The sequence below is a fragment of the Symphalangus syndactylus genome, chromosome 5, assembly GCF_028878055.3.
Source record: "Symphalangus syndactylus isolate Jambi chromosome 5, NHGRI_mSymSyn1-v2.1_pri, whole genome shotgun sequence".
Lineage (NCBI taxonomy): Eukaryota > Metazoa > Chordata > Mammalia > Primates > Hylobatidae > Symphalangus > Symphalangus syndactylus.
Genome location: NC_072427.2, coordinates 54,485,471 through 54,500,605, shown reverse-complemented (window position 1 = coordinate 54,500,605; position 15,135 = coordinate 54,485,471). Strand labels below are relative to the sequence as shown.

The 15,135-nt window shown below is 42.2% G+C and overlaps 1 protein-coding gene across 8 annotated transcripts in view; it reads right to left on the bottom strand.

Annotated features, from left to right (window-relative positions):
* TJP1 (tight junction protein 1) overlaps positions 1-15,135 on the bottom strand; it is a 275,476-nt gene that overhangs the window by 194,860 nt on the left and 65,481 nt on the right. For 2 of the 8 annotated variants that reach the window (XM_063639038.1, XM_063639036.1), the window contains exon 2: positions 12,297-12,508. The exons of 5 other annotated variants lie outside the window; for them this stretch is intronic. The gene's annotated coding sequence lies outside the window, so the exon portion shown is untranslated. Of the gene's footprint in view, positions 1-12,296; positions 13,054-15,135 lie in introns of all 8 variants that reach the window. One more of the 8 variants, XM_063639037.1, reaches the window with a different exon arrangement.

Here is a 15,135-nt window from a genome sequence, read left to right as displayed (position 1 = left end):
CAGCATCCCATGCTTCAGAAAAATCTTTCATGAAAGGAAGAGTCCATCCATGTGGCCAATTTCATTGTTGTCTTCTTTTAACAAATTGTCACAGCACCTCAACCTTCAGCAAGCACCACCCTGATCAGTCAGCAGTCAACAACTTCGAGTCAAGACCTTCCACCAGCAACAGGATTATGACTTGCTAAAGGTTCAGATAATCACTGGTATTTTTAACAATGAAATATTTTAAAATTTAGGTATATATATATTGTTTTTCAGACACAATGCTATTGCACAATTAATAAACTATAGTATAGTGCAAGCATATTTTATATGCACTGGGAAACCAAAATATTAGTATGACTGACTGCATTGTGATATTTGCTTTATTGTGGTGGTCTGGAATCTAACCCACAACATCCCCAAGATATCCCTATAAACGATAAAAAACCAAAACTTCTGAAGTAGTAGGTTTATACTTGTTCCCCTCTGAAATAAGGTGCTGAAGAGTTATAAAATCATGCTCTTTGCTGCCCTGTGTTTTTTCCTTTGTGTTTGATCAGATACTAGGAAGCAACATTTATGTAACAGGTAGATTTTTACACAAAAGGTTGGGAAATTCCATCTGACCAGGTCTAGTTTTTACTGGTGATTTCATTAAGTGTGTGGGGGGCCAGATGGATAGAAATGAAGTCACTTAAGGGATACATATTGAAGGATGTGCACTATCTACATATCTGAGATTTAAAAATACGCAAAATTGGCCAAGCATGGTGGCTCATGCCTGTAATCCCAGCACCTTGGAAAGCTGAGGTGCGCAGATCACTTGAGGTCAGGAATTTGAGACCAGCCTGGCCAACATAGGGAAGTCCTGTCTCTACTAAAAATACAAAAATTGGCTGGATGTAGTGGCACATTCCTGTAGTCTCAGCTACCTGGGAGACTGAGGCAGGAGAATCACTTGAATCCTGGACGTGGAGGTTGCAGTGAGCCAACATCATGCCACTGCACTCCAGCCTGGGTGACAGAGCAAGACTCTGTCTCAAAAAATATATATGCAAAATTGATAAAAGCATATACATAAAGGAATATGAACATAAGTGTCTTAGCCTGTTGTGCTGCTATAACAAAATCCCATAGGCTGGGTAGGCTCTGGGCAGCCAAACCCCATGGCTTTGCTGAGCATAGCCCAGAGCACACCTATTGCGGGGTGTAGTCAGGTGCCTGCAGCTCTCCCAGGCTGGAATCGCACACCAGTGGCTCTACTGGTCTGGAGTCATGTGGTGGTCCACCCTCACAGCAGCCTCTGCTTGGCTCACTTGACCAAGGCTTCCAGCTGCTACATTCTTCAAAATCTAGGTAGGTGTAGCAACACCCCTAGAGCTTGTGCACTCTGCATACCTGCAAAGATGGCACTGCCTGGGGACTGACAAGGTTTACTGACTCTGTCTCCTGGAGGGGCAGCCACTGCCACACCTGGACCTACTAAAGCCAAACCTGGGGTAGCTGAGGATCCCTGCCCTAGAATGTGGACAGCAGAGCTTTGAGGTGGTGCCCAGTACTGCAGCAAGCACAGGGGTCCCACAGTTCATCCTTGGCCCATCCTTTCAAATTGTTCTGCCACCAAGGCCCTTGCATTCTGGCCTTGTGATGACAGTGGTAGCCTCAATAATCTCCAAAACATCTTCAAAGTCATTCTTCCATTGTCTTCATGACTAGCACCTGGTGGATTCATACTGATCTCATCAAAGGGTTACTTGGCCACACCCTTGCTGTTCTCTCCCAAACACACTTCCACAGTATGGACAGGTTTAGAATTGTCCAAATATTTAAGTTCTTCTTCCCTCTTGATTGGAACTTCTGCCTTTAAATCATTATTCTCTTCTCACATTTTACTATAAGCACTCAACAGACACCAACCCACATCTTTGACACTTTGCTTAGAAATTTCTTGTGCCAAATATCCTATTTCATTGCTCATAAGTTCTACCTTCCACAAAATGTGAGGACCCAAACACAACTTAGTTAAGTTCTTTGCCACTTTATAACAATGATCATGTTTCCTATGGTTTCTAATAACATGTTCCTCATTTCCGAGACCTCATCAGAATTGCCTTTACAGTCCGTATTTCTAACAATATTCTGATCACAACCACTTAAACATTCTGTAAGAAGATGGAGGCTTTCTCTACAGCTCTCCTTCCCTCCTTCTAAGTTCTCACCAGAATTGCCCTTTAGGGTCCATTCACAGCAATCTAAGCTTTTTCTAGCATGCACCTCAAAACTCTTCTTGTCTCTATCCATTATCCAGTTCCAAAGCCACCTCCACATATCTAGGCATTTGTTATAACAACAACCCCACTCCCAGTACCAGTTTCTGTCTTCGTTCATTCAGGCTGCCATAACAAAGTATCATAGACCAAGCAGCTTATAAACAACAGTTATTTAGTTCTCTGGAGGCTGAGAAGTCCAAATTCAAGGTGCCAGTAGACTCAGTGTCTGGTGAGAGCCCACTCTCTCTTATACAGTGCCGCCGCCTTCTGTCCTCATGTGATGTAAGGAGGCAGGGCAGCTCTCTGGGGCCTCTTCTACAAGTTCACTAATCTCATTTGTTAGGGCTCCACTCATGACCTAATCACCTCCAAAAAGGCCCCATCTCCTAACACCATCGCTTTAGGGGTTAAGATTTCAGCATACGAATTTTGAGGGAGCACAAATGATACGGTTTGGCTGTGTTCTCACCCGATTCTCATCTTGAATTGTAACTCCCACAGTTCCCACGTGTCACAGGCGGAACCCCAGTGGGAGGTGACTGAATGATGGGGGCGGATCTTTCCTGTGCTGTTCTCCTGATAGTGGGTGAGTCTCATGAAATCTGACGGTTTTAAAAAGGGGAGTTTCCCTTCACAAGCTCTCTCTTCTTGTCTTGCTACCATGTGAGATGTGCCTTTCACCTTCTGAGGCCTCCCCAGCCACGTGGAACTGTCAGTCCAACAAACCTCTTTCTTCTCTAAATTGCCCAGTCTTGGATATGTCTTTATCAGCAACATGAAAATGGATGAATACAGTAAATTTGTATCAGAAGTGGAGTGTTGCTGAAAAGATACCCGAAAATGTGGAAGCAACTTTGGAACTGGGTTAACAGGCAGAGGCTGGAACAGTTTGGAAGGCTCCGAAGAAGACAGGAAAATGGGAGAAAGTTTGGAACTTCTTAGAGACTTGTTGAATGGTTTTGACAGAAAATGCTGATAGTGATCTGAACAATAAGGTCCAGGCTGAAGTGGTCTCAGATGGAGATGAGGAACTTGTTGGGAACTGGAGCAAAGGTGACTCTTGCTATGTTTTAGCAAAGAGACTGTCAGCCTTTTGCTCCTGCCCTAGAGATTTGTGGAACTCTGAACTTGAGAGAGCTGATTTAGGGTATCTGGCAGAAGAAATTCCTAAGCAGCAAAGCATTCAAGAAGTGAATTGGGTGCTGTTAAAGGCATTCAGTTTTATAAGGGAGCTTTAAGATTTGACTGCCCTGCTGGATTTCAGACTCACATGGGGCCTGTAGCCACTTTGTTTTGGCCAATTTCTCCCATTTCTAACAGCTGTATTTACCCAGTGCCTCTACCCACATTGTATTTAGGAAGTAACTAACTTGCTTTTGATTTTACAGGCTGATAGGCAGAAGAGTCTTGCTTTGTCTCAGATGAGATTTTGGACTGTGGACTGTTGAGTTAATGCTGAAATGAGTTAAGACTTTGGGGGACTGTAAAAAAGGCATCATTGGTTTTGAAATGTAAGGACATGAGATTTGAGAGGGGCCAGGAGTGGAATGATACGGTTTGGCTGTGTCCCCACCCAAATCTTATCTCGAATTCTAACTCCCACAGTTCCTACGTGTTGTGGGAGGAACCCAGTGGCAGGTGATTGAATGATGGGGGTGGGTCTTTCCTGTGCTGTTCTTTATTTATTAAATTTATTAATTTATTTATTTATTATTATTATACTTTAGGTTTTAGGGTACATGTGCACAATGTGCAGGTTTGTTACATATGTATCCATGTGCCGTGTTGGTTTGCTGCACCCATTAACTCGTCATTTAGCATTAGGTATATCTCCTAATGCTGTCCCTCCCCCCTTCCCCCAACCCACAACAGTCCCCGGAGTGTGATGTTCCCCTTCCTGTGTCCATGAGTTCTCATTGTTCAATTCCCACCTGTGAGTGAGAACATGCAGTGTTTGGTTTTTTGTCCTTGCGATAGTTTACTGAGAATGTTTTCCAGTTTCATCCATGTCCCTACAAAGGACATGAACTCATCATTTTTTATGGCTGCATAGTATTCCACGGTGTATATGTGCCACATTTTCTTAAGCCAGTCTATCGTTGTTGGACATTTGGGTTGGTTCCAAGTCTTTGCTATTGTGAATAGTGCCGCAACAAACATATGTGTGCATGTGTCTTTACAGCAGCATGATTTATAGTCCTTTGGGTATATACCCAGTAATGGGATGGCTGGGTCAAATGGTATTTCTAGTTCTAGATCCCTGAGGAATCGCCATACTGACTTCCACAATGGTTGAACTAGTTTACAGTCCCACCAACAGTGTAAAAGTGTTCCTATTTCTCCACATCCTCTCCAGCATCTGTTGTTTCCTGACTTTTTAATGATGGCCATTCTAACTGGTGTGAGATGGTATCTATTGTGGTTTTGATTTGCATTTCTCTGATGGCCAGTGATGATGAGCATTTTTTCATTTGTTTTTTGGCTGCATAAATGTCTTCTTTTGAGAAGTGTCTGTTCATGTCCTTTGCCCACTTTTTGATGGGGTTGTTTGTTTTTTTCTTGTAAATTTGTTTGAGTTCATTGTAGATTCTGGATATTAGCCCTTTGTCAGATGAGTAGGTTGCAAAAATTTTCTCCCATTCTGTAGGTTGCCTGTTCACTCTGATGGTAGTTTCTTCTGCTGTGCAGAAGCTCTTTAGTTTAATTAGATCCCATTTGTCAATTTTGGCTTTTGTTGCCATTGCTTTTGGTGTTTTAGACATGAAGTCCTTGCCCATGCCTATGGCCTGAATGGTATTGCCTAGGCTTTCTTCTAGGGTTTTTATGGTTTTAGGTCTAACATGTAAGTCTTTAATCCATCTTGAATTAATTTTTGTATAAGGTGTAAGGAAGGGATCCAGTTTCAGCTTTCTACATATGGCTAGCCAGTTTTCCCAGCACCATTTATTAAACAGGGAATCCTTTCCCCATTGCTTGTTTTTGTCAGGTTTGTCAAAGATCAGATTGTTGTAGATATGCAGCAGTATTTCTGAGGGCTCTGTTCTGTTCCATTGATCTATGTCTCTGTTGTGGTACCAGTACCATGCTGTTTTGGTTACTGTAGCCTTGTAGTATAGTTTGAAGTCAGGTAGCGTGATGCCTCCAGCTTTGTCCTTTTGGCTTAGGATTGACTTGGCGATGCGGGCTCTTTTTTGGTTCCATATGAACTTTAAGGTAGTTTTTTCCAATTCTGTGAAGAAAGTCATTGGTAGCTTGATGGGGATGGCATTGAATCTATAAATTACCTTGGGCAGTATGGCCATTTTCATGATATTGATTCTTCCAACCCATGAGCATGGAATGTTCTTCCATTTGTTTGTATCCTCTTTTATTTCATTGAGCAGTGGTTTGTAGTTCTCCTTGAAGAGGTCCTTCACATCCCTTGTAAGTAGGATTCCTAGGTATTTTATTCTCTTTGAAGCAATTGTGAATGGGAGTTCACTCATGATTTGGCTCTCTGTTTGTCTGTGATTGGTGTACAAGAATGCTTGTGATTTGTGTACATTGATTTTGTATCCTGAGACTTTGCTGAAGTTGCTAATCAGCTTAAGGAGATTTTGGGCTGAGACGATGGGGTTTTCTAGATATACAATCATGTCATCTGCAAACAGGGACAATTTGACTTCCTCTTTTCCTAATTGAATACCCTTTATTTCCTTCTCCTGCCTGATTGCCCTGGCCAGAACTTCCAGCACTATGTTGAATAGGAGTGGCGAGAGAGGGCATCCCTGTCTTGTGCCAGTTTTCAAAGGGAATGCTTCCAGTTTTTGCCCATTCAGTATGCTATTGGCTGTGGGTTTGTCATAGATAGCTCTTATTATTTCGAGATACGTCCCATCAATACCTAATTTATTGAGAGTTTTTAGCATGAAGGGTTGTTGAATTTTGTCAAAGGCCTTTTCTGCATCTATTGAGATAATCATGTGGTTTTTGTCTTTGGTTCTGTTTTTATGCTGGATTACATTTATTGATTTGTGTATGTTGAACCAGCCTTGCATCCCAGGGATGAAGCCCACTTGATCATGGTGTATCACTTGATCATGGTGTATAAGCTTTTTGATGTGCTGCTGGATTCGGTTTGCCAGTACTTTATTGAGGATTTTTGCATCAGTGTTCATCAAGGATATTGGTCTGAAATTCTCTTTTTTGGTTATGTCTCTGCCAGGCCTTGGTATCAGGACGATGCTGGCCTCATAAAATGTGTTAGGGAGGATTCCCTCTTTTTCTATGGATTGGAATAGTTTCAGAAGGAATGGTACCAGTTCCTCCTTGTACCTCTGGTAGAATTCAGCTGTGAATCCGTCAGGTCCTGGACTCTTTTTGGTTGGTAAGCTATTGATTATTGCCACAATTTCAGAACCTGTTATTGGTCTATTCAGAGATTCAACTTCTTCCTGGTTTAGTCTTGGGAGGGTGTATTTGCCAAGGAATTTATCCATTTCTTCTAGATTTTCTAGTTTATTTGCGTAAAGGTGTTTGTAGTATTCTCTGATGGTAGATTGTATTTCTGTGGCATCGGTGGTGATAACCCCTTTTCATTTTTTATTGCATCTATTTGATTCTTCTCTCTTTTCTTCTTTATTAGTCTTGCTAGCGGTCTACCAATTTTGTTGATCTTTTCAAAAAACCAGCTCCTGGATTCATTAATTTTTTGAAGGGTTTTTTGTGTCTCTATTTCCTTCAGTTCTGCTTTGATTTTAGTTATTTCTAGCCTTCTGCTAGCTTTTGAATGTGTTTGCTCTTGCTTTTCTAGTTCTTTTAATTGTGATGTTAGAGTGTCAATTTTGGATCTTTCCTGCTTTCTCTTGTGGGCATTTAGTGCTATAGATTTCCCTCTACACACTACTTTGAATGTGTCCCAGAGATTCTGGTATGTTGTGTCTTTGTTCTCATTGGTTTCAAAGAACATCTTTATTTCTGCCTTCATTTCATTATGTACCCAGTAGTCATTCAGGAGCAGGTTGTTCAGTTTCCATGTAGTTGAGCGGTTTTGAGTGAGTTTCTTAATCCTGAGTTCTAGTTTGATTGCACTGTGGTCCGGAGAGACAGTTTGTTATAATTTCTGTTGTTTTACATTTGCTGAGGAGAGCTTTACTTCCAACTATGTGGACAATTTTGGAATAGGTGTGGTGTGGTGCTGAAAAAAATGCATATTCTGTTGATTTGGGGTGGAGAGTTCTGTAGATGTCTATTAGGTCCACTTTGTGCAGAGCTGAGTTCAATTCCTGGATATCCTTGTTAACTTTCTGTCTTGTTGATCTGTCTAATGTTGACAGTGGGGTGTTAAAATCTCCCATTATTATTGTGTGGGAGTTTAAGTCCCTTTGTAGGTCACTCAGGACTTGCTTTATGAATCTGGGTGCTCCTGTGTTGGGTGCATATATATTTAGGATAGTTAGCTCTTCTTGTTGAATTGATCCCTTTACCATTATGTAATGGCCTTCTTTGTCTCTTTTGATCTTTGTTGGTTTAAAGTCTATTTTATCAGAGACTAGGATTGCAACCCCTGCCTTTTTTTGTTTTCCATTTGCTTGATAGATCTTCCTCCATCCCTTTATTTTGAGTCTATGTGTGTCTCTGCATGTGAAATGGGTTTCCTGAATACAGCACACTGATGGGTCTTGACTCCTTATCCAGTTTGCCAGTCTGTGTCTTTTAATTGGAGCATTTAGCCCATTTACATTTAAAGTTAATATTGTTATGTGTGAATTTGATCCTGTCATTATGATGTAAGTTGGTTATTTTGCTCGTTAGTTGATGCAGTTTCTTCCTAGCCTCAATGGTCTTTACAATTTGGCATGTTTTTGCAGTGGCTGGTACCAGTTGTTCCTTTCTATGTTTAGTGCTTCCTTCAGGAGCTCCTTTAGGGCAGGCCTGGTGGTGACAAAATCACTCAGCATTTGCTTGTCTGTAAAGTATTTTATTTCTCCTTCACTTATGAAGCTTAGTTTGGCTGGATATGAAATTCTGGGTTGAAAATTCTTTTCTTTAAGAATGAATATCGGCTCCCACTCTCTTCTGGCTTGTAGAGTTTCTGCCGAGAGGTCAGCTGTTAGTCTGATGGGCTTCCCTTTGTGGGTAACCCGACCTTTCTCTCTGGCCGCCCATAACATTTTTTCCTTCATTTCAACTTTGGTGAATCTGACAATTATGTGTCTTGGAGTTGCTCTTCTTGAGGAGTATCTTTGTGGCGTTCTCTGTATTTCCTGAATCTGAATGTTGGCCTGCCTTGCTAGATTGGGGAAGTTCTCCTGGATAATATCTTGCAGAGTGTTTTCCAACTTGGTTCCATTCTCCCCGTCATTTTCAGGTACACCAATCAGACGTAGATTTGGTCTTTTCACATAGTCCCAAATTTTTGGAGGCTTTGTTCGTTTCTTTTTATTCTTTTTTCTCTAAACTTCCCTTCTCGCCTCATTTCATTCATTTCATCTTCCATCACTGATACCCTTTCTTCCAGTTGATCGCATTGGCTCCCGAGGCTTCTGCAATCTTTGCGTAGTTCTCGAAACTTGGCTTTCAGCTCCATCAGCTCCTTTAAGCCCTTCTCTCCATTGGTTATTCTAGTTATCCATTCATCTAATTTTTTTTCAAAGTTTTTAACTTCTTTGCTACTGTTTTGAATTTCCTCCCGTAGCTCAGAGTAGTTTGATCGTCTGAAGCCTTCTTCTCTCAACTCATCAAAGTCATTCTCCATCCAGCTTTGTTCCGTTGCTGGTGAGGAACTGCGTTCCTTTGGAGGAGGAGAGGTGCTCTGCTTTTTAGAGTTTCCAGTTTTTCTGCTCTGTTTTTTTCCCCATCTTTGTGGTTTTATCTACTTTTGGTCTTTGATGATGGTGATGTACAGATGGGTTTTTGGTATGGATGTCCTTTCTGTTTGTTAGTTTTCCTTCTACCAGACAGGACCCTCAGCTGCAGGTCTGCTGGAGCTTGCTAGAGGTCCACTCCAGACCCTGTTTGGCTGAGTGTCAGCAGCGGTGGCTGCAGAACAGTGGATTTTCGTGAGACCACAAATTCAGCTGTCTGATAGTTCCTCTGGAAGTTTTGTCTCAGAGGAGTACCTGGCCAAGTGAGGTGTCAGTCTGTCCCTACTCGGGGGTGCCTCCCAGTTAGGCTGCTCGGGGGTGAGGCACCCACTTTAGGAGGCAGTCTGTCCATTCTCAGATATCCAGCTGTGTGCTGGGAGAACCACTACTCTCTTCAAAGCTGTCAGACAGGGACATTTAAGTCTGCAGAGGTTCCTGCTGAATTTTTGTTTGTCTGTGCCCTGCCCCCAGAGGTGGAGCCTACAGAGGCAGGCAGGCCTCCTTGAGCTGTGGTGGGCTCCACCCAGTTCGAGCTTCCTGGCTGCTTTGTTTACCTAAGCAAGCCTGGGCAATGGCAGGCGCCCCTCCCCAGCCTTGCTGCCACCTTGCAGTTTGATCTCAGACTGCTGTGCTAGCAATCAGCGAGATTCCGTGGGCATAGGACCCTCCGAGCCAGGTGTGGGACACAATCTCCTGGTGTGCCGTTTTCCAAGCACGTTGGAAAAAGCGCAGTATTAGGGTGGGACTGACCCGATTTTCCAGGTGCCGTCTGTTACCCCTTTCTTTGACTAGGAAAGGGAACTCCCTGACCCCTCGCACTTCCCGAGTGAGGCAATGCCTCGCCCTGCTTCGGCTCTCGCACAGTGCGCTGCACCAACTGTCCTGCGCCCACTGTTTGGCACTCCCTCGTGAGATGAACCTGGTACCTCAAACGGAAATGCAGAAATCACCCGTCTTCTGTGCCGCTCACGCTGGGAGCTGTAGACCAGAGCTGTTCCTATTCAGCCATCTTGGCTCCACCCTCCTGTGCTGTTCTTGTGATAGTGAATGAGTCTCACAAGAGCTGATAGTTTTAAAAATGGGGGTTTCCCTTCACAAGCTCTCTCCTCTTGTCTGCTGCCATGTGAGACATTCCTTTCACTTTCCATCATAATTGTGAGTCCTCCCCAGCCACCTGGAACTGTAAGTCCAATAAACCTCTTTCTTACCTAAATTGCCCAGTCTTGGATATGTCTTTATCAGCAGCGTGAAAACGAATGAATACAACAAACATTCAAATCATGGCAATAGAAAACATTTATATAGAATCCCTCAGATTTTTTTTGAAAGCAACAACTTATTTAATTTTAATCAGTAGTTATATTTAGTGATTATATTTCACAATGTTTCATATAAAATCTATTAGATAAATGAACACAACATGGTTATTACATAATGCTAATACAGGTGGAGCACCCCCAGTCTGAAATCTGAAATGCTTCAAAATTTGAAACTTTCTGAGTGTCAACATGATACTCAAAGGATGTTCACCAGAGCATTTTGGATTTCAGATTTTCAGATTACGGATGCTCTACCTGTTAAGTATCTGCAAATATTCAAAAATCTGAAAAATATCTAAAATTCAACATACTTTTTCACAAGCATTTTGGAGAAGGCATAGTATTGAAGAATTACTCGCACCTTGAATTCTCTTTGGAGTGAGGAAACAATGAATAAAATGCTTATTAAATATATGGGAATACATAGGTTATACATAACAGAGAAACTAAAATGTATTGATTTTTGGTTCATTTTGATTCATTTTCAGCTAATATGGATGGTTTAAATGAAGTATAAACAGATGAAATAAGAACAAAGATAAGGAGTGTTAGGGTGGGTCCCTAGGAAGGGAATGTGGAACATTACTGGGACTATAATAATTATCCAATTAGGTTAATCTCTATTATTTTGGACATTCAATCAGTAGCCCTGAAAACATAAAGCCAATGTTTCATGAGGCAGAAAGTGACTTCTAAGGAAAGAAGCCCCCACAAAGCCATGATCCTCCCAACTGTTAGGTAAAAGTGGACCTCCACCAGCATGAAGAAATAATCATCTCTTCTGTTTTTAATTATATATGGACAGACAAGTTCCAAATCCCTATTTTATGTTTTCTACTTCAATTATTCCTTTCCTATTGCCATTTAAGCTCATTTTCTATTCTGCTCTCAATTAAGTGAAGTCACCATTTTCCCTTTAATCATATGTTATCCTCCAATTTACCTTCCTACTTCATTTACTTCCTTACTATTGTCTTTGGGAAGTTTTGTCAGCTCTTCAGATGGGCAGAAGACGTGGGGGCAGGGAAAGGGGCATGGGCCGGCTGGAGACCACCTGACAGGGAGTCGAGGCCTGTCTCACCAGGTGTGTGAGCACAGGCAACTGTGGAGCCCTCTGAACCCCAACCTCATCTTCAGTAAAATGGAACAGCCACGTCTACATCACCACAGGTTTGCTGTGAAGTTTAAAGCTACTCTACATTAGGAGTTCAATAATCATAATAAAGTTGTCAGTTTTCTTTTTACCTCCTAATCAATGTGTTAGTCCCTGAAGAAAATCATTAGGCAAAAAGGACCCCACCCACCCACCCACACACTAACATAAAATAGTCGCCCAATAGCAGGAAGTTGTATTAACTGATTCATTTATTCAGGAAATATTTGTTTACATTTTGATCTACTCCATGCCAGATACTGTTATAGGTACTGAGGATTCAGCAGTGAGCAGGCAAAAGCTACTGCTCTCGTGGAGCTTCTATTCTAGTAGGGAAAACACAACTAATAAAATGAATGAGCAAAATGGATAGTATATTAAACAGTGGTTAAGTGCCATTAGAGAAAGAGAAGGAAGAAACTCAGGGTGGGGGATGGCAAATGTGATCTTACAAGGGGTTCAGGCAAAGGTGACATGAAAATGAGACTGGAAGTAGTGAGTGAGGAGCCGTGTGGCTGTCCAGAAGCAAGGAGCCACCTGAAAAGGCTCTGGGACAGGAGTGTGCTGGGCACGTGAACACAGCCAGGGTGGCTGGAAAGAGCTACAGGGGAAAGAGAAGGAGGAGATGGTGAGAAGGGAGAGGTACAGGCCTTCCTTTGGCTTTGACTGAGTGAGATGAAAGGGCAAGCCAAGTTCTGGGCAGAGAAATAACAGTGCAGCTTACCTTTAACAGGATCCTTCTGGTTCTCTGAGGGGTGCACTGGGAACAGGCGGCAACAGGGCAAGTGTGACAGCAGAAGCTACTATGAAGCTACTTCGACAGTCCAGGTGAGAGATGATAAGAGTTTAGGTGAGGGTGGTAAGCAGTCACATACCGGATCTATTCCAAGAGTGCAGCCTCAGCAGAGTTTGCTGAGGGACTGGATACATGCAGAGCTGAGAGAAAAAAGTCAAGGATGACCCCAAGGTTTCTGGCCTCAACAAGTTAGTAGCTGTATAAACTGCACAAAAACTTGATTTCTGACCCCGAGGACTAGATGAGTAATCAATATACATGAGTGCCTAGCCCAGTGTATGGCACATGGGCTTGTATGGTATGCTTAGGTTCAAGTTTACAAACCCTATTGAATTTCTACTTTGTGCTTCACTCTGACTCTGCTAGGTCCAGAACTATAAACATGAGTAATATGTGAAATGCACCCTCAGGAGTTTATGATCTAGTGAGACAAAGAATCATCCTTTATAGTGCAAGCTTCCCCAGCAGCCACAGAAACGAGTAGAAGATTCAGATGTCAGCAGGGAAGGGAATGATTGACTCAGAGGGAGGATATCTAGGAGGGCTGCCTGGAGTAGGTGACAACAGAGTAGTGGTGTCTTCTCAAGAGGAAAATCGATGAGGACTGGCACAGCTGGGAAAAAGGTGATAAAGAGGACAGTAGTGGGTAGACTTCTCAAGAAGAAAATCGATGAGAACGGCACAGCTGTGAAAAAGGTGATAGAGAGGGGCATTGACGGAATGCTTACCCAATACTGAATGATGATCACTTATTGTTGAAGATAGAGACTGTGTCTCTTTTAACACCACAGTCCTGAGATGTAGGCACAGCATTCTGAAGATCGCAATGCGTACAAAGTTTCTTATAAATATTCCACAGCTACATAGTTGTTACTTGTTTGACTGTTCTTGCTTTCACAATTATAATTTGGTTCGGTCAACTCTAGTCAGCAATATAACATCACCTTGTACACCTCCAAAGCAAAATTGCCCAAAAGTATAGCTGCCTCAGGAGTCAAGTCCTGATCCCCACTCCTTGGGGCCTTCTCGATCCATAGATCCAAAAAACCACAGATGCCTCTGGTGCATTCTGCCAATGATCCTTGGCAGTAAACAAGTGTCACTTCTGACTAGGCACCGTGGCTCATGCCTGTAATCCCAACACTTTGTGAGGCCAAGGCAGGTGGATCACCTGAGGTCAGGAGTTCAAGACCAGCCTGGCCAACATGGTGAAACCCCATCTCTACTAAAAATACAAAAATTAGCCAGTGTGGTGGCGGGCACCTGTAATCCCAGCTACTCAGGAGGCTGAGGCAGGAGAATTGCTTGAACCTGGGAGGTGAAGGATGCAGTGAGCCGAGATTGTGCCACTGCATTCCAGCCTGGGCAACAGAGCGAGACTCCATCTCAAAAAAAAAAAAAAGAAGTGTCACTTTTAATAACATTACTCAATTGATGACATGTCTGCATCATCGTCAATTATGATTCAAGTATTTTCATACTGTTCTCATATACTTTGTACCAGCCCGTAATTCTGCATTTGCTTTGATTTTCTTAGTAAGATGAAATAAAGGCCTATAAACATTTAGAATAATATGAAAAAAGACGCCACAAATATTAACCCTCTAGTTCATGTCACCAACCCTGAATGCAACTCTATTTCCACAAATTGGAAGAGAGGGGAAAGAATCCAGATAGTAAATGAAATTTTTACTGTCATATTTGATTCTTTAATTTGAATCATGAAGAACTTTGAAAGTTTATTTTGTGAGAAAACTAGAAAATTAAAAACTAACAGAAATAGTTCATAAAGAAATGTACTTTTTAAAACCTTTCCACTGCATTCTTTTCCTCTTGGTGGTGAAAGTTATAGATTCAACTGCTTGGAAAAAATATAGGCTACACGCCCAGTATCATTAGTTTGTAGTTTGTTCTAACTGTGGTATAGATGGAGGAAGAAATCATTAGCAAACTAAAGGTAAAATAAACTCAACTATATGAAAATCAATCAACAGTCAGGCTTCATTAAAAAAAAAAAACTTTCCATTAAATCACAACACGCACTCAAGTTTACAAGGGTCAAGTCCTAGTAAAAACACCTTTAAAAAGGAACAAGAAAGTCGGAACTATTCTTTATTGATGTTCCTTTTTTGTCATGAACCAGTTCTGTATGAACAGAATTCCTTTATTTAATAAATTGCACTAAGGCATCATTTGCTCAGCCATAATGGAATTACTTTGATCCAACGGAAATAAATAAGGACTAGAGAAGTGGAAATCAACAAGTCAGCAAGTTAACATCTCAGTTGTTATATGCCATTCACCTCTAAAGAAAAAAACACTAAAGGCCCAGAACAGTGGCACATGCCTGTAGTCCCAACACTTTGGGAGACCGAGGCGGGTGGATCACGAGGTCAAGAGATCGAGACCATCCTGGCCAACACGGTGAAACCCTGTCTCTACTAAAAATAGAAAAATTAGCTGGGCGTGGCGGCGGGCGCCTATTATCTCAGCCACTCGGGAGGCTGAGGCAGGAGAATCACTTGAACCTGGAAGGCGGAAACTGTCAATCCCATTTAAGAAAACTATCTTTTCTATCTAATATGCCAGGTTTTGACCTAAGTGATTACAGGCAAGCCCAGCCTCTATAAACAAAATGAGGCTGTTCCCACAAAACACACTAGGAGGGGGCCCTTGCCAGGCTCCCTGTCTCACCCACTTCCCTCCCCATACATACACTTGGTGGCTTCTGGCCTGGAGAAGGGTGAGTCAGGAGGAAGCAAAACTT